This window comes from Squalius cephalus (genome assembly GCF_949319135.1).
Source record: "Squalius cephalus genome assembly, chromosome: 17".
NCBI classification, from domain to species: domain Eukaryota; kingdom Metazoa; phylum Chordata; class Actinopteri; order Cypriniformes; family Leuciscidae; genus Squalius; species Squalius cephalus.
Window position 1 is genome coordinate 28,732,536 of NC_137138.1, and position 20,020 is coordinate 28,752,555.

The window sequence follows — 20,020 nt, forward strand, 5'->3', positions numbered from 1 at the left end:
ATACTGAGGATCCAGAGGGACATGGCAATGCCGACAGCTCTGGCGACCGAGGTGCAGGCGGGGATCCAGAAGGCCGCGGTGGAGCCGGAGCGACAGTGGACCAAGGTGGAGCTGGAGGGAGTGAGGAGCCCAAAGGAGCCAGAGGGATGAAGGGATGAGGCAAAGCCAGAGGAGTGTAGTTCCGAGGCAAGGGCAGGCAGACGAATGACCAAGGCGGAGCTGGCGGGACGAGGGAGCCCGGCGGAGCTGGTGGACTCATGGGCCACGGTGGAGATGAGGGAGGTAGGAGCCCAGGTTGAGTTGATGGATTGACGGGCCGAGGTGGAGTCCTGGTCGCGGAGGTTGGAGGTTGATGGCTGATTGAGTGCAGGTAGGTATCATTTGTAATGCTGGGAAATGTAGTGCCGTTGAGGTGTGTGACAGTAATAACCTGGAATACTGTCTAACACTTGATGGCTGCTCTGTCAAGTCTTCGTCATCGGTTAGGAACCTGGCTTTGCTCTTTGATACCAATTTTTCATTTGAAAGTCATTTGTCTAGTATCTGTAAAACCACATTTTTCCATCTTAAAAATATATATAAATTATGTCATACGCTCTCATTGACAAATGCGAAACAGTTAGTTCATGCGTTCATGACATCAAGGCTAGATTATTGTAATGCTATTATGGGTGGTTGCCCTGCACGCTTAATAAACAAACTACAGCTGGTCCAAAATGCAGCAGCTAGAGTTCTTACCAGAACCAGGAAGTATGACCATATTAGCCCCTGTCAAAACTGAATTTGCTCCCTATTAAATAACGTATAAAATTGTAAATATTGCTGATTATTTACAAAGCACTAAATGGTTTAGCTCCCAAGTATTTGAGCGAGCTCTTAACGCATTATAGTCTGTCACGTCTATTGCAATCTCAAAATTCCGGCCAGTTGATAATACCTAGAATATCAAAATCGACTGCTGGTGGGAGATCTTTTTCCTATTTAGCACCAAAACTTTGGAACAGTCTTCCTAACATTGTCCAGGAAGCAGACACACTCTGTCAGTTCAAATCTAGACTAAAAACACATCTAGATTTGAACTGACAGAGACTTCTAGACTTATAGACTTCTATAATTCAAGACTTATAGACTTATAGACTTATAGACTTCTATAATTCAATTTTAGGCTGCATAGATTAGGTCAGCTGGAACCGGGAACACTTCCCATGAATCCTGATGTACTTGTTACATCATAAAAAGGATGGCGTCTACGCTAATATTAGTCTCTCTGTTTATCCCGAGGTTTACTGCAGTCCGCCGGATCCAGGCTGTATCCAGATCTGATGAAGGACCTGCGCCTGGACATGACGACAACGCAGTCCTGAAGTCTCAACTAGTCTCTCCCCTGTGAAGGCCTCCTTCCCTTCCCTTTACCTCTGTACATATAAAATGTTGTCTGGATAATTCCGGTTCACGTGGCTATGCGGAAGCGATACAAATTTCTGTATTATACATTTTTCAAGGCTTGTACCTTGGAATTTCAATGGTTTGCGTTCTTGAGCCACCAGGCACTGTTTTTTGCAAATGAGCAGCCGGATCGCATTAAAGGGATACTTCACCGATTTTTCATATTAAACTATGTTATTCCCTTAACTAAGACAAGTTGATACATACCTCTCTCATCTCAGTGCGTGCACTCAATTGCTCAGGCGCGTGGTAAAAAGGATAACTATAATGTATGGCGGATTAGCACTTGGGAGCACTTCGACTCGGCGCAGTAATATCATCACTCCTGAAAAATCCTCTCCCTCTCACTTCTGTCATTAGAACCAACGTGACTTTTTACTGCACCGAGTCGAAGTGCTCCCAAGTGCTATTCCGCCATACATTATAGTTATCCTTTTTACCCGTTTAGAAAAGCGCCATGTTTTATTTTGTGTCACCATACTTGGTCGTGTAACTACTTATGTAACTGTATTTAAATAGTGAAAATGTGGAGGTGTTTGGTCGCTTCTAGCTTCATCTCTGTCTGGATCCTAATGAATGAACTGGGCTAAGCTAAGTGTTGCCGCGCGCCAGAGCGATTGAGTGCACGCACTGAGACGAGAGAGGTATGTATCAACTCGTCTTAGTTAAGGGAATAACATAGTTTAAAATGAAAAATCGGTGAAGTATCCCTTTAAGGGGTTTCTTTTAGAACAGTGTCGTGTTAGCGGCCGCAAAGTTAATAACTAATGATCGTTACGACGGAAGTGAACTTTAGCTGGACAAGAACTTTATTCTAGAGCTGCTGTAAACCCAAAATTTCCTATTATCACTGTAAAGCTGCTTTGAAACAATCCATATTGTTAAAAGCGCTATATAAATGAAGGTGACTTGACTTGACACAGACACATACACACAACGCACAAGACACTTTTACAATTGCTGCTCTCTCTCTTTTTGTATACTGTTTGCTCTTTATAATGTAAACACATTTAAATTATCATGTGCCTGATGTTTTTTATTGTTTATATTGTATTTTATATATATTTTTAACACTTGTCTGTGTTATTTTGGAGTTTTACTCCCTGGGTCTGAGGGAAACGGAATTTCATTCCTCTGTATGTCCTGTACATATAGTAGAATTGACAATAAACTTGAACTTAAGATCAGAGAATAGTGCTGAACAAGTTTATTCAGGAGTGAAATAACTGAATGATAAATAAACCTAGGAAAAGATGTGACAATGTAGATTAACTTTATGTTTGGTGCAGCCTTAGTCTGTTATTGCTACAATCTGATGTGCACAGTAAGCACTGCATTTGTTGCTAAGAAACTGCATAGTGATGCAGTACTGCTTCCTTTTTTTTTTTTTTTTTTTTTTTTTTTTTTTACATGTTACACATTATGGCTCCAGTGCTGGTGTCAAGTCATTGACATCTAACTCTACAAACTTCTTCCCCAATTGTGGCTTCTGGCTCCGGCACTCCTGATGTGTTCATTCATGCTTCCCTGGCTGTCAGCAGCAGGTATCATGGAGATTCACAGGCCATGTGCACTAGAAATTAGACTTGTTTACTTTTATTTTTCGGATGGCAGGAAACAACCCCTCTAAAATCTTTTTGTTGTTTCTCTAAGCTAATCTGCCCATTGTGCCAAAGTAAAACAGCCTTTGTTTAATTTTCTGCATGAGATGAAAATGATTTGTTCCAAGAGAGAACAGTGGCCCGTCTTTCAACATCTGCGTATAGACTGTGAATGTGCTTCTCACGTATGGGTGAAATCTGGTGTGCTATAGGAAACACCATTATGATGCGGCAGCACTTACTGCTGAACAACAGGATCCAGTTAGCATGTTTGTTAACAGCTCTCTTTTCTAACTTCAAACTGAAACAGACACATAAAATGAGGACAGCCAGAGTTGTAGGAAGCAGATTCTAAAGGGGAAAAAATTTGTCTTTTTTATTTTCTCAGATATGGGATGCTCCTGCAAAAAATGTAACTGGTGGACAGTGTAAGTGCACCTATATCTTACAGTTTTAAGTAACATACACACCTCAGCACAACCTTAACTTGCTGCTGTTACACTTGTCATTACTAGACACCTTGGCCTCTGTGAGAGCACCTATTTCCAAGATGTAGCTAACCTTCATCCTTCATGGTAGTGAAACTTAACTGTAATTTGTGCCCCGAATCCATGAAAGGCTACTCATTCAGCCGGAACTAATTTACGCAGAATCAATTTTACCTTCCACGTGTAATGACCCTGCTAGAAGAGTTGAATGAGTGATGTTCTGATTATTAGCAGCAGCATAATTATGCAAAACCATGTGGTGAGGAAAAAGCAGCCAAGCAAGAACAAATCACATCATATTTTTACTTTCCTCCATCCAAGATTATTTCATGGTCCCTCACGCATCATGTTGGGTTTTGAAAGGCACATTTATCCCAGGTGACAACAGAAATACCATTGCATTTATTTTAAAAGAAAATTCTGTCCAGGCTCCACCCTAAATTTCTAGTCAAGACCTTTATTTATATATAGTGCTTCATACAATATGGATTGTTTCAAACCAGCTTTATAGTGATAAACAGGAAAAATTATGCATTTCAGCTGTTGCTCATCTGAAGTCAGTTCAGTGTTGATTCAGATCAGTTGTAAAGATCATTAATTAAAAAAATTAGTTAGTTTAATCTATAAAGCAGTTCTGCAAAAAAAGAAATTATGCCATCTTCCAAATTAGTTCAGTTCTCATACAACAGCGTCAGTACATTCAGAAAATAACCTTGGGAGAAACCAGGCTCAGTCGGGGGACCAGTTCTCCTCCGGTGTAAATCATAAGCCCTATTCATGATCATTCCTACCTCCACACATATGGCATTTGTAAACAAAAAGTGTCTCACAAAATTTAAATCAATATATTGTTTAATTTTAATGAGTTGGCAGGAATATTTTTTTTACATAATTTGGAAGCAAAAACTCTAGGCTACAAGAGCCAGTCCTCAAAAGTCTTGTGGACACATATTTGTTTTTTGTGATCTTATTTCAGTAACTTAATTTTAGTTCCCTTTCGAAAGGGAACTCTACACTACGTCAGAATGACGCTATGGGGAACGCCTCAGGCGTGACAGATGTCTGAAATAAATATCAACTCACGTCAATCATGTTGACCGGCGACAGCCCGTGAATCATCAGCTTGATTGATTAACGCGCAACCTGGATGTATAAAGGGAAGCCTTGCATAAAAGGAAGTCTAAATAAAGGGAATAAAGGGAAGTCTTTATAAAGTCTATATACATATGGAATATGTATAAAGGGAAGTCTTTTCGTCTTCAGGGACTGTTTTGTCTGGTAAGAATATCGCTTACATTATGAAACGTGCAGATAAGAAGCAGAGCTTCCGTAAGTGTGCAGACCCGTGCCCAAGGTTTTTGACGCCGGGTGACACACACGATCTGTGCGTCTTTTGTTTAGGTGAAGAGCATGCACGAGAGGCTCTCGAGAGAGCTTCTTGTGCGAACTGCGAGAGTTTTTCTTTGAAGACTCTCCGCTCTCGTCTGACCCTTTTCTCGAGGGAAGAGGGTTCAGCTTCTGAACCCCGTGGTGCGGGTCCCGCTCAGGCTGAGGCTCAGCGGCGACTCTCATCATGGGGGTCTCAGAAGGAGTTGGCTGAGCGTCTTGAGAGGGAGGTTAACCTCTCAGACAGCTCATCCGTTGACGAGACGTTGGCTAACTATCTCGTCTCTGGGCAGGCGTCGACACTAAGAGCTCCTACCCTGCCATCCAAGCCGCTAAAAACAACTTCGCGCTTGAATGGCAGAGCATACACAGCAGCGGGTCAGGCCGGTGCTGCTCTGCACACACTCGCTGTGTTACAGGCATACCAGGCCGACCTGCTGCGGGATCTCGACCAGGGGGCAGGACTGTCCCCTGAGGCGGTCATTGAGCTGCGCCGTACCACGGATCTGGCTCTCCGGGCTACCAAACAATCTGCTGCCGCCATTGGCCGGTCAATGGCGGCTATGGTGGCCACGGAGAGGCATCTGTGGCTTAACCTGGCTGACATCGGGGAGAAAGAGAAGACCTTTCTTCTCGATTCGCCGGTTTCGCCCGCTGAACTTTTTGGCCCCTCCGTTCAGACGGTGGTTCAAAAGTTCAGGGAGGCGAGGGCGCACTCAGCTGCGTTTAAGAGCTGCATACCGCTGAGATCCGAGTCCGCGCCCAAACAGGCGGGCAGGCCTGGCCAGTCTTGGGTCTGAGGGCCATAGACAGGCCCAGAGGGCCAGCGTCTCTTCTCGTGCGCCTCCTCCTGTCCAGAGTAGGTCACAGAGGAGACGCAGTTGCCGCAGGAAGAAGGATCTGAGGGAAAAGCGCACTCAGCGGCGCTAGGGATGATCTCCCCGGATGCCTTCTTCTAATGTTCCCCAGGCGTTTCTTACATCAGGCCTGGGGCTGGGTCTATGATGAGTATCATGTCTGATGGCCCCCCTCAGCCTGGTTAGTATGAGCGCCTCTTTCAGGCATGTAAGTGGTGAACCCAGGTACTCTTTGAGCTCCCACATACTGTGGTTAGCAGGTCAGAGGCCTCACCAGGCCTTCCTGTATTTGAGCTTCCACATATTGTGGTTGAATTCCCACATACTGTGGTTAGCAGGTCAGAGGCCTCACTAGGCCTTCCTGAATATGAGCTCCCACACACTGTGGTTGAATATGAGTTCCCACATTCTGTGGTTATCAAGTTATAGGCCTCACTAGGCCTTCTTGAATATGAGCTCCCACATGCTGTGGCTGTCAGGTCACAGGCCTCACTAGGCCTTCCTGAGTATGAGCTCCCACATACTGTGGTTGAATATGAGCTCCCACATACTGTAGTCGCCAGGTTATAGGCCTCACCAGGCCTTCCTGGTTACGAGCCTCCACATGTTAGGTTACAGGCCTCACTGGCCTTCCTGAATGTGAGCTCCCACATACTGTGGTGAATATGAGCTCCCATGTTATATGGTTATCAGGTCAGAGGCCTCACTAGGCCTTCCTGAGTATGAGCTCCCACACACTGTGGTTGAATATGAGTTCCCACATTCTGTGGTTATCAAGTTATAGGCCTCACTAGGCCTTCTTGAATATGAGCTCCCACATGCTGTGGCTGTCAGGTCACAGGCCTCACTAGGCCTTCCTGAGTATGAGCTCCCACATACTGTGGTTGAATATGAGCTCCCACATACTGTAGTCGCCAGGTTATAGGCCTCACCAGGCCTTCCTGGTTACGAGCCTCCACATGTTAGGTTACAGGCCTCACTGGCCTTCCTGAATGTGAGCTCCCACATACTGTGGTGAATATGAGCTCCCATGTTATATGGTTATCAGGTCAGAGGCCTCACTAGGCCTTCCTGAGTATGAGCTCCCACATACTGTGGTTGTATATGAGCTCCCACATACTATAGTCGCCAGGTTATAGGCCTTACCAGGCCTTCTTGGTTAAGAGCCTCCACATGTCAGGTTACAGGCATCACCGGCCTTCCTGAATGTGAGCTCCTACATACTGTGGTCATCTGGTTACAGGCCTCATCTGGCCTTCCTGGTTATGAGCTCCCACATTCTGTGGTTATCAGGTCAGAGGCCTCACTAGGCCTTCCTGAGTATGAGCTCCCACATACTGTGGTTGTATATGAGCTCCCACATACTGTAGTCGCCAGGTTATAGGCCTCACCAGGCCTTCTTGGTTAGGAGCCTTCACATGTCAGGTTACAGGCCTCGCCGGCCTTCCTGAATGTGAGTTCCTACATACTGTGAGCTTCCACTTACTGTGGTTAGCAAGTTATAGGCCTCACCAGGCCTTCTTGAATATGAGCTCCCACGTGCTGTGGTCGCTAGGTCACAGGCCTCACCGGCCTTCCTGAGTTTTAACCTTCCACAATTAGTGGTCACCAGGCTTTAGGCCTCTGCGGCCTTCCTGGTTATGAGTTCTTTCATGTCAGGTGGCAGGCCTCACCAGGCCTTCCTGAATGAGAACTCCCACGTATTGTGTCTATCAGGTTGCAGGCTTCTTCTGGCTTTCCTGATTATAGGTTCCCACGTACAGTGGTTCCCTGGTTACAGGCCTCACCAGGCCTTCCTGGGTTTGAGCTTTTACATGTCAGGTTACAGGCCTCACCCGGCCTTCCCGAATGTGGGCTCACACATACTGTGATTTTAGAGTGATGAAGTACGTGCAAACCTTTACTTCATTCCTTTTTGGTACATACGTTCCGTACCTTTTTTAACCCATGCTTATGGTAAGTCACACGACTTATGTCTTGTGTACTTTCTAAATCCATTTTCTATGGTAAGGGTCTTGCACGTATCGCTTCTGTCCCTTCCTATGTGGCTCAGACCCTGGTCTTTCACTTCGGGTCTCATTCTAGATACGTCCTGTCGTCACTTTATTACGACAGACGTTTTTCTCTAGCTAACTTCCACATTCTGATGAGCTCCCACACACTGTGGTCACCGTGTTACAGGCCTCACCGGCCTTCCCGAGGATGAGCTCCCACATGCTGTGGTCGCCAGGTTAGAGGCCTCATCAGGCCTTCTTGGGTTCAGAATGGCTAAGTACATGCACTTTCTTTCATGTACTTTCTATTTCCATTTTTTATGGTAAGGGTTGTGCGCTGTACGCTTTATTCCCTTTCTGAAAGTGAGCTCCCACAGGTTGTGGTCCCCAGGTTATAGGCCTCACCGGCCTTCCCGTTAGGAGTTCCCACATGCTGTGGTCGCCAGGTTAGAGGCCTCATCGGCCTTCCTGATTTGAGCTCCCACATGATGTGGTCGCCAGGTTAGAGGCCTCACCGGCCTTCCTGATAGGAGTTCCCACATGCTGTGGTCGCCAGGTTAGAGGCCTCACCGGCCTTCCTGATAGGAGTTCCCACATGCTGTGGTCGCCAGGTCAGAGGCCTCACCGGCCTTCCTGAAGGTAAGCTCCCACATGTTGTGGTTGAATACAAGCTCCCTTTAGGCCCTCACAGGCCTCCTCAGTGTTTTGAAACATAAACCCTGGGTAGATCCATGGATCGAGTAGAGAAACTCCCCTCGCTGGCAAGGGTTGTAAAGCACTATGCTGAGTCATACTCTCCAGGATGTCCCGTCTCTGAGATCCGGGCTGAGTGGTTCACTGCCTGCTTCGCAGTCCCTCGGGTTGGATGCCTTCCTAAGGCAAGTGTCCAGAGGCTCTGTCTTCGGACAGACAGGAAGTGGCCAGACTGTAGTGTCTTATGTAGTGACACCAGGTCAGGCCTGCCTGGTGGCATTTCAGGTGGCACGCTCCCCTGAATAGTGACTGGCTGGGAGTCCCTTGGGTCCCCTAGCCACACTCCCTAGAAGGGACCCCTTCTATTGGAAGCTGATGTCCTAAGCCTTTGAGCTGGCCCAGATATACCCCCCATTTACTATGTTCTGGCGGTTTCTTGGTTCATTAGTTTGGGCTATGACCGGTAGGGAGTGCTGTCACTGACAGCCCGATGTGACCTAAGGGTGAGTGGTTCCAGTGTTTCTGTATTACTGGTTCAGACAGTTGTCACTGCTTTTGGGCATGCACTCCCCTCAGCATGGTGGCGTTGGTATATCGTTCCCCATAGCGTCATTCTGACGTAGTGTAGAGTTCCCTTTCGAAAGGGAACGTCTCAGGTTACGACTGTAACCTATGTTCCCTGAGAACAGGGAACGAGACACTACTTCTTCCTGCCATGCCTCGGGGCCTGCCTGCAACAGTCCCTTCAGACGATAGGATGTTGTCATGTATGCAAGGCTTCCCTTTATACATCCAGGTTGCGCGTTAATCAATCAAGCTGATGATTCACGGGCTGTCGCCGGTCAACATGATTGACGTGAGTTGATATTTATTTCAGACACCTGTCACGCCTGACAAATGTCAGGGCAGGTCAAATCTTTTCCAGGGCCCCAAAACCCTGAAATGGTCACTACATTGCAAATTATTTTTTTAAAGACAAAATCATCTGGCTTTTAGCAATGCTTATTATAATTATAATAATAATTGTGCATGATTTAAATGTTATTTGTGTAATTATTATACCCATTAACCATTACACATGTACAATTTTAGTTTATCAATTATTATTACACATATAGTTTAAATGTATTTAAATATATAATATATAACCTTTAGAACCTATAGGTAATATAACCTTTAGAATCAATAGATAATGTTATAAAAATAACTACATGCTACATCAACAGCATTTGATTGGCTGTTCGCTACTGATGCCATACCTAATCTACTAAACTCAGGATCAAAGCCGGAGATGACAGAGAAATTTGATGATCAGCATCATGGTACCAACAAAGCCTGATTAGTTTGGTTTAGTCAACTTGAAGCTAATCCTGTAACCCTGAGTTTGTTCAATTACCATCATGTTACTGGCTCCATGTCTGTATATTTGTCTTTAGGTGTGTTCAACTTCGGCTGCGGCTGGATGTAACCGATTGGCAGTTGTTGCTTGCAGTCGGAGTTGTTGTTGCTCTTGAGAAGCTGTGCCAGCTGAGTCAGCCCTCTGCTCTCGAATCACTTTCGCTGTACTTTGATGCCATATGTTACAGTGGTGTGGCGTTGGCACTGTCTCAAGTAGGACAGTAGGACAAGTAGGACATTTCTAACCAGCATACACTGCTTCAAGTCAGCCGCCGATTGATCTGCTCAGTGCTGCATGAAGTCAAACAAGTCTTTTGTTTGTTTTGGCCATGTGCTCCCCTAGTCCTGCCTCCTGGTTTCCCCTTGCCACACCCACTCATTTAGTTCTTGTTTAGTCTTCGTATTGGTAATTCTGCTCACCTGTTTTTCATGTGGCCTGTTGCATGAATCCGGTTTCAGTTGCTACCCAAGTAAGTTTGAGATTAGTTTGAGCAAGTTTTCAGGCTCAAGAAGGTGGATCGGTTTTTAGTGGGTTTCATTGCCATGGTAATTTACGCTACACTGATATTCTGGAGTGCGTTTCCAGAAAGCATCGCTAGCCAACTATGGTCGCAAGTTCTGTCGTTATAAACATAGTTCAACGAGTCGGTGGTTCCCGAAACCATGGTCCTAACGAATATTGGCAAACAGCATTGCAAAGTTGTATGGTTGGAACTCGAGTTGCTCTCGAGCTGATGTTAGAAGCATAGTTTCTTGTTTGCATGACATGTGGATTCAATAAATCCTTATCTTGAGCAAAATAAGCAAGCTGACATTCAGTACAGTCTGGATCTTTCATTTAGAATACATACAAATGTCATTTACGTCTTTTAGTTTGTCAAGAGATTTAAAGCACCGTTTTTGAAGAGTGCGCATATACGTACGTGCTCTATTACGTAAGAATGAGCCCCTGTTCTGGACGCGCTATTCCCACAACAACACGCTGAAATGGCATCTAAATCTAGAGAATTCACAACATTTTATTACAATAGTGTTCTCATTATAATTTCATGTATATGACAGTCCCAATCATAGTTAATAATGTGCATTGCTGTTTGAGCTGTGCACGTGAAAGCTAAAGATGATCACTATATACTATATATCATTTGAAAGCTTACAGTATCTAGTTTTGATATTTGGTGATGATTTTCAACAAAAATGACAAAGGAACAGAAATGTATTAATTTGTGTTCATTTTATTTTTTTTAGCTTCCAGGTCCACTGAAATTACTAGAAAGTTAGTGGATTGTGTCAAGTTGAGTGTGCTTAGTACAGTAGAGGTAGTTTAATACACGTTTTAGTATTTAAAATGAATGAGGCCCCTTTCAAAAATGTCACAAGCTGCCAGGTGTCGAAAGGTAAAGAAAAAAGGGACGCGCGTCCGTAAGGAGACGGAAGGTCGTAGGACCCCGAAACTAGGCTAGTTCTGTCGTCACGGGCCCCTGAGTCGGCACCCAGAATTTGAGGGCCCTAGCTGCTTTCTAAGAGTTTCAAGTCGGGACGAGTGTTTGACTGAAAACGGGCCTGTTTCTAAGTGTTTCAGAGAGATGGATCAAAAATAATTTAAAAAATACTTTTTTAGGCCCTAGGCCTGGGCGCTTTTGGTATGTCGATCGGGGGGCCCCGACGCAACAGAGTGAGGGATTTCGGGGCCCTGGGGCCATTTCAGTGCTTAATTTGCATAAAAATGCAGTGTCCACTATTTGGCGACCACTAAATAGGTTGGATCTGGGACATTTTTGTGTTTTTGCTCTCAATATGTGATGTTGATTCTTGTTGATTAAATCACCTCTACTGTACTAAGTACACTCAACTGAACACATCACACTAATTTTCAAGTCATTTCAATGCTTAGTTTGCATAAAAATTTGGCGGCAAAATAGTGGCTTCACGGACACGGTGGTTTTTAAGCTTAGCTTTATAAATATTTTGATGAAACCAGTTTATCAGCATTCAACTGGCTCCCCTGAGTCCGTAGCACTGAGTTTCACCCCAAAATTCCACTGTCCACAGAGATATGGAGATCCCAAGTAGCATTAATTCCATTGTACCAAATAGAGGCTTCGTGGACGGTGGAATTTTGTGACGAAACTTGGTGCTACAGACTCTGGGGGGCCTGCTGAGTGCAGTAAAATAGTTTTTATCATGACAGGAACTTTAATTAAAGTGTCTACCAAATAAAATGTCTGAAGCCCCATTCAGTAGATTGCAGCTGGGATTGTGTCCAATTGCAGCTTATTGAATGGTGGAAAGATCACCACTGCTTGGCAGTGTTCAGCATGGTTCGACGGGACATTTGGCCACTATAGTGGGTAATCGGACAGATAGTGGGTTCGTGGGACGGAGGCATGGCTTGGGAGTGGTCAGCGGGTCATTTGGCATACAGAGAGGCCTTAAAAGCTGCTAGATCTGCTTATTTTTCAACCCTACTAGAAGAAAATTAACAAAACCCTAGGTATTTATTTGAAACAGTGGCTAAACTAATGAAAAATAAAGCTTCAAGCCCCAGAAGTTTCCAAGCAGTACAGCAGTAATGACTTTATGAACTTCTTCATTTATAAGATTGATAATATCAGGGAGAAAATTATAACTATGCAACCATCTACTACAGTATCGCATCAGGGAGTGCATTATAGTCTCCATAAGGAAAAATTTGATTCATTCATTACTATAGGAGAGGAAGAATTTTCTAAACTCGTTAAATCATCTAAATCGACAACATGTATGTTAGACCCTATACCAACTAAGCTACTGAAAGAGATGGTTCCAAAGGTCATAGATCCTCTTCTTAATTTCATTAATTCATCTTTGTCATTAGGATACTTACCAAAAACTTTTAAGCTGGCTATGATTAACCCTCTGGGGTCTGAGGTGTTTTTGGAGTCCTTGAGATGTTTTGACATGCCCTGACATTTGTGCTTTTTTCAGTTGCTTATGAACATATTAATGGCAAAGGTATAATTACACTCTATTTAGCACAAACAGGGCTACCATAATATGTGAGCAACATGTATGTACATGTTTGTATTTTTGAGAGAATAATGTTTATGCATGCTGATTGAAAAAATTAAAAATGAAAGTTTCTGAAATAAGGCCACAAAACACATACTAAATATGTGTCCACAAGACTTCTGAATAATGCATTTTGTCGCCAAGAGTTTTTTCTTCAAAATGATGTGAAAATCATCCTGCCTAATCATTCACATAAAGCAATACATTGATTTAAATTTTGTAAGACACTTTTTGTTTGGAAAGGCAATATATATATATATATATATATATATATATATATATATATATATATATATATATATATATATATATATTATACAAATAATTGGTTCACAGTTGGAAACACAGTTGTTGGTTTTTTTTCCACAAATTGTGCTTGCAAATTGTATAATATCCAAAGTTAACATTTCTAGTAATTGTGCAGTTAATTGTTCTCATACTGTATTTTCAGAAAGTTTTGGAATATACTCTCTACCCAAATGTGACACTAATAAAACACAATAAAAATAATTTAAAGAGAAGGCTTATATTGACCTTTTAAGATTTTGTCTATTGTCTAAGATCTATTGTCATGATCCTGCCTCTTTCTCTGTCTCCCTCTGCTGGCCACACACATAGTTCACACACAGTTCACCACTACGCTCCCTTTCATTACTGACAGCTGTTATCACTTTTCATCACGCTCATTCATCTCCACCTGTTCCTTATCTTCCCTTATTATCTCGGCTTCTTCTACCCTCTCTTTCCTAGTCTTGTTGTCAGATTGTTTGTTTTCTCTGATGCGCAAAGACCTGAGTATTATTGCAAACCTGTCCTGTCCTGTCCTGTCCTGTGGATTTACTGTTTCTGCTGGAATTACTCTGCTGCCGTCATTATTCACCTACAGAGAACTGAAGCCTGTTACCCAGGGGCGATTTCAGGATTTTATAAATGGGGGGGCACAGGGGGGACCAAGAACCAGTGAGGGGGGGCCCATGGGAAATCAGAAAATTCAACTGGAAAAACTTCTAAAGTAGAACAGTCTTTTTTTTTTTTTCAATTAATGATTATGCAGTCTTTACTTACATACATCATTGTTTATTCTTTCAAGCAGATATATTTATTTGTATGAATTAAATATAATTAATCTTTATTAAAGCTATTATTAAAGAGCAGTGAATGCTTTTCTCTTTTTATTTTGTTGTTTGAACAATATTAAGTGTACAGAAGGCATTAGGTTTATTACGCACTGTCACTTTAAGACCGAGTGTGCAGATCCAATTGCACTAATGCACATCCGATATTCTCACAACTGTACGTTCTGTAAAGACATAACGTTAACCGACTGTGTTTACGTGAATACTCTCAAAAACGGACATGTTGTGTGTATTTGTCCATTCAGACGCGAAAGAGAGCTCAATTCAGTCCTTTGCGCGCAGCGCGTCTATGTGCAGGGCTGCACTCTTCGGGTCGCGTGTGTGTGTGTGTTCGCACAGAAAAACATACCGAATAAAGCTCTCTTTCGCGTCGTCACTCTTATTCAGATCTGTCCATATGTCTGCCCTTCTCTTTCTCCCAGACGTTTACATTTTTGAACGATTTGTGAGACATGCAGCATCAAGCGCATTCCAACTCGTGTGCCGCTGGGTAGATCAGCACGTTACAATTCAAATGTGCGCATCTACCACAAACGCAAATCAGTTCTGACTGGATCTCTTCCCCAATTGTCCCTCCCTAACATTTTCGTCTATTTTTTATTCGTTGACGAAAATGTCAATACATTTTCGTCATAGTTGTCGTCATTTAAAACTGTTTTTGATATAGTTATCGTCTCGTGTTTGTCTGTGAAAAAATGTCGTTGACGAAAATAATGGCGAACATTTTTCGTCAACGAAATTAACAATATAATATACTGTAATTGAGTGTGCATACCATAAACAGTGACATGTCGAGGTGTCTCTCTCCTGACTCCTGTTTGAAAAACGCGGACCAGAGATTCTGCTTTGCGAATCGCAAATCAAGCAGTGATTGACAGCGCTCTGATCCAATGGCGTTGGGCATTGTCATGTTGACAGTAAATCTAGCCCAATGATGTTGGGGGGGCACCAGGGGGGGCCAATCATATTCCAGGGGGGGCCGGTGCCACCCCGTGCCCCCCCTCTAGACACGCCCCTGCTGTTACCTGCTCGGTGCTCGTCGCCAGAATCCTGTTCTGCTTCATTCACGAGGTCTGCTATTTTACCTGCTCTCTGTTCATCTGCCGCAGAGGAGGATTGTGTTCTCGTTATTACCAGCTGATGCTGGCATCTTCAGTTTGCTGTTTGGAACTCTCTGTTGAAAATACCTGTGGTCAGACTACTGCTTCTATTAAAGAACTGTGATTGTCACTTTTGCTTTTGAGTCCTCTCTTACCTTATCACAGAACAATCTGACCAAAGCATGGACTCAGCAAGTGGCAGTTCTTTCCAGTCGGCGGTCGAGCACCAGGGTGCCCTTTTGGGCAAACATGAGGAGGACATCTCCGCCGCTAGACACGCTGTCGAGACGCTAGCCGCTCAGATGTCAGAGCTCTCCTGCCAGGTCCATACCATGCGCCTCCAACCCTCCACCTCTCATGATCCTCACGACTCGCCGGAGCCCCGGGTTAATAATCCTCCTGTCTATTCGGGTGAGCCCACTCAATGTCGCTCTTTTTTGACCCAGTGTGAGGTGGTGTTCTCCCTACAGCCCGTGACGTACGCGAAGGAGAGAGCCAAGGTCGCTTACGTTATCTCCCTTCTCGCTGGTCGGGCTCGTGAATGGGGAGCGGCAAACTGGGAGGCGGGGACGGATTGCATCTTCAGTTTCTCGCTTTTCAAAGACGAGATGATCCGGGTCTTCGACCGCTCGGCCATCGGTGAGGAGGCTTCCCGTCTGCTTTCTACTCTTCGGCAGGGGAGGCGCTCCGTGCCCGATTTCTCTATTGAATTCCGGACCCTCGCTACCACCTGTGGCTGGAATCAACCCGCGCTGGTCGCTCGTTTTATGGAGGGTCTGAACTCTGATCTGAAGGACGAGATTCTCATCCGGGAGGTGCCCGCTCGGCTCGACGATCTCATCGACCTGGCGATTCGAGTCGAGAAGCGATTCGATTTACGGCGCAGGGCTCGCCGCATGGAGGTCGCTCTCCTTTCCACGCCACCTGTCAATTCCTTTACCCCGACTTCCAGCACGGATCCCGAGCCCATGCAGCTCGGAGGCCTTCGCATCTCGCCTAAGGAGCGCGAGAGGAGGATTGCGAATCGTCTCTGCATGTACTGCGCGGCGGCCAATCATTTCGTCTCGTCATGTCCAGTAAAAGCCAGCGCTCGTCAGTAGGCGGAGGGTTACTGGCGAGCGCCGTCACCAAGGTTACCCCTTCACGTTCGTGTACTACTCTTCCGGTGCTGCTTCATTGGTCTGAATCGTCAGTCGCCTGCTCCGCCTTAATCGACTCTGGGGCAGAAGGAAATTTTGTCGATGAAGAATGGGCACTTCAGCAAGGTATTCCCATCACACACTTAAGAGACTCCACCCCCCTTTACGCCCTAGATGGTAGTTCCCTTCCTAGAGTACAGAAAGAGACTATTCCATTGACTCTTACCGTTTCTGGTAATCACAGAGAGACAATTTCTTTTTTGATTTTTCGATCTCCATATATCTCCATATTGGGCCATCCTTGGCTTAAGCTCCATAATCCTCACATTGATTGGTCCAAGGGATCCATTTTTTCATGGAAGTTGTCATGTCATGTTGAGTGTTTAGTTTCAGCTGTTCCCCCTGTCTCTTCTGTTTCTGTTTTTCAGGAGGAGGCGGGGATTTGTCTGGAGTTCCGGAGGAATATCTCGATTTGCGGGAGGTTTTCAGTCGTTCTCGGGCCACTTCTCTCCCCCCTCACCGTCCATACGACTGCAGTATTGATCTTCTCCCGGGAACCGCTCCTCCGCGGGGAAGACTCTACTCACTTTCTGCTCCTGAACGGGAGGCGTTAGAGAATTATCTGTCCGAGTCTCTTAATGCTGGAACCATAGTTCCGTCCTCGTCGCCTGCCGGCGCTGGTTTCTTTTTTGTCAAGAAAAAGGATGGGTCTTTGCGCCCCTGCATAGATTATCGGGGGCTGAATGACATCACTGTCAAGAATCGCTATCCCTTGCCTTTGATGTCATCACCCTTCGAGATCTTGCAGGGGGCAAAGATTTTTTCCAAACTCGATCTCCGTAATGCCTATCATTTGGTACGGATTAGAGAAGGGGACGAATGGAAGACCGCCTTTAACACACCTCTCGGGCACTTTGAATATAGGGTTCTTCCGTTCGGATTGGTCAACGCTCCCGCCGTCTTTCAGGCTCTTGTCAATGACGTCCTCCGGGACATGCTCAACATATTCGTGTTCGTCTATCTCGATGACATTTTAATTTTCTCTCCCTCTTATCAAGTCCACGTTCAACACGTTCGTCGTGTCCTCCAACGCTTACTCGAGAACCGACTCTTTGTCAAGGCTGAAAAGTGCACGTTTCACGCGTCCTCCGTTACGTTCCTGGGCTCGGTCATCTCCGCAGAGGGGATCAGTATGGATACAACTAAGGTCCAGGCTGTCGCCAGCTGGCCCGTCCCTGATTCTCGTGTCTCGTTACAACGCTTTCTCGGTTTTTCGAATTTTTATCGGCGTTTCATACGCAATTTCAGCCAAGTAGCCGCGCCGCTTACCGCCTTGACGTCCGTTAAGTCCAATTTTAGATGGTCCGAGCCTGCACAAGAGGCTTTTGACCGTCTAAAGAAACTTTTTACCTCTGCGCCCATTCTTCTAACCTCGGATATCACTAGACAGTTTATTGTTGAAGTTGACGCTTCTGAGCTGGGAGTAGGAGCTGTTCTGTCTCAACGATCAGTCTCAGATGGCAAGATACACCCGTGCGCCTTTTTTTCTCGTCGATTCTCTTCCGCAGAGCGAAATTACGGTGTTGGTAATCGCGAACTGCTTGCCATCCGCCTGGCTTTAGGTGAATGGCGACACTGGCTAGAGGGCTCCTCTGTCCCTTTTATCGTCTGGACTGACCATCGTAATTTGGAATATATCCGTTCGGCCAAGAGATTGAATGCACGTCAAGCTCGGTGGGCGCTATTTTTTACGCGCTTCGACTTCTCCATCTCTTACCGCCCAGGCTCTAAGAACGCCAAGCCTGACGCTTTGTCTCGTCTCTTTGATTCCCCGACCACCGTCACCTCCAGGGAGGAGATTATTCCCCCCGGTCGTGTAGTGGGTACTACGGTTTGGGGAATCGAGAGACAGGTTAAGCGTTCACTTTCTCGTGTCGCCACCCCGCGAAACTGCCCTAGGGGCTATCTTTTTGTCCCGATGCCTACGCGTTTAGCTGTTCTTCAGTGGGGTCACTCGTCCAAATTAACTGCCCATCCCGGCGTCCGGGGCACAATCGCATCTATCCGCCAACGTTTCTGGTGGCCCACGTTAGACCGTGATGCGCGTCGTTTTATCGCGTCCTGTCCTGTCTGTGCCCAGACCAAGGCTGGTAATTCTCCTCCTGCTGGTTTGCTGCGTCCGCTACCGGTTCCTACTCGTCCGTGGTCCCATATTGCTCTCGACTTTATTACTGGCCTCCCTCCATCGGCCGGTAATACCGTCATCCTGACTGTGGTCGATCGTTTTTCTAAATCCGCTCACTTTATCCCACTCGCCAAACTCCCCTCTGCCAAGGAGACAGCCCAGATTATGGTTAATCATGTGTTCAAGTTGCATGGGTTACCCACCGACATCGTTTCCGATAGGGGTCCACAATTCGCCTCGCAGTTTTGGAAAGAATTTTGTCGCCTCATTGGCGCCACTGCCAGTCTTTCCTCGGGTTTTCACCCCCAGACTAATGGTCAGGCCGAACGGGCCAATCAAATTGTCGTCCGTACTCTTCGCAGTCTAGCCTAAAGTAATCCTGCGTCCTGGGCTGAGCAGCTTCCCTGGGCAGAATATGCCCACAACTCTCTTCCATCTTCTGCCACGGGTCTCTCTCCCTTCCATTGTTGTCTCGGCTATCAGCCCCCTTTATTCGCGTCACAAGAGACTAACTCTAACTGCCCGTCCGCTCAGACTTTCATCAGTCGCTGCAAGCGTACTTGGAGGAGGGTGAGATCTGCTATTTGTCGTTCGAGAAGACGCATGAGTATCGCTGCTAACCGGTCTCGTGTCAAGAGTCCTCGTTATATGACTGGTCAGAGAGTGTGGCTTTCCACGGCAAATTTACCTCTCCAGTCCGAGTCTCGTAAACTTGCGCCTCGTTTCATCGGACCATTCCGCATAATCAAGATCATTAATCCTGTCGCTGTCAAGCTTAGACTGCCGCTTAATCTTCGTCGTGTCCACCCAGTATTTCACGTTTCTTGTCTAAAACCTGTAAATCGTTCACCCTCTCGTGCCTCGTTCTCCGACGTTCGTATTGAGGGTTCTCCTGTCTACACTGTCCGTAAGATTATGGACATGCGCCGTCGTGGTCGTGGGCACCAATATTTGGTCGATTGGGAGGGGTATGGTCCTGAGGAGAGAAGCTGGGTCTCCCCCCGGGACATTCTGGACCCCTCGCTCATTGATGATTTCCTCCGGTCTCGCCAGTGCTCCCCCTCAGGAGCGCCAGGTGGCGCTCTTTGAAGGGGGGGTACTGTCATGATCCTGCCTCTTTCTCTGTCTCCCTCTGCTGGCCACACACATAGTACACACACAGTTCACCACTACGCTCCCTTTCATTACTGACAGCTGATATCACTTTTCTTCACGCTCATTCATCTCCACCTGTTCCTCATCTTCCCTTATTATCTCGGCTTCTTCTACCCTCTCTTTCCTAGTCTTGTTGTCAGATTGTCTGTTTTCTCAGATGCGCAAAGACCTGAGTATTATTGCAATCCTGTCCTGTCCTGTCCTGTCCTGTGGATTTACTGTTTCTGCTGGAATTACTCTGCTGCCGTCATTATTCACCTACAGAGAACTGAAGCCTGTTACCTGCTCGGTGCTCGTCGCCAGAATCCTGTTCTGCTTCATTCACGAGGTCTGCTATTTTACCTGCTCTCTGTTCATCTGCCGCAGAGGAGGATTGTGTTCTCGTTATTAC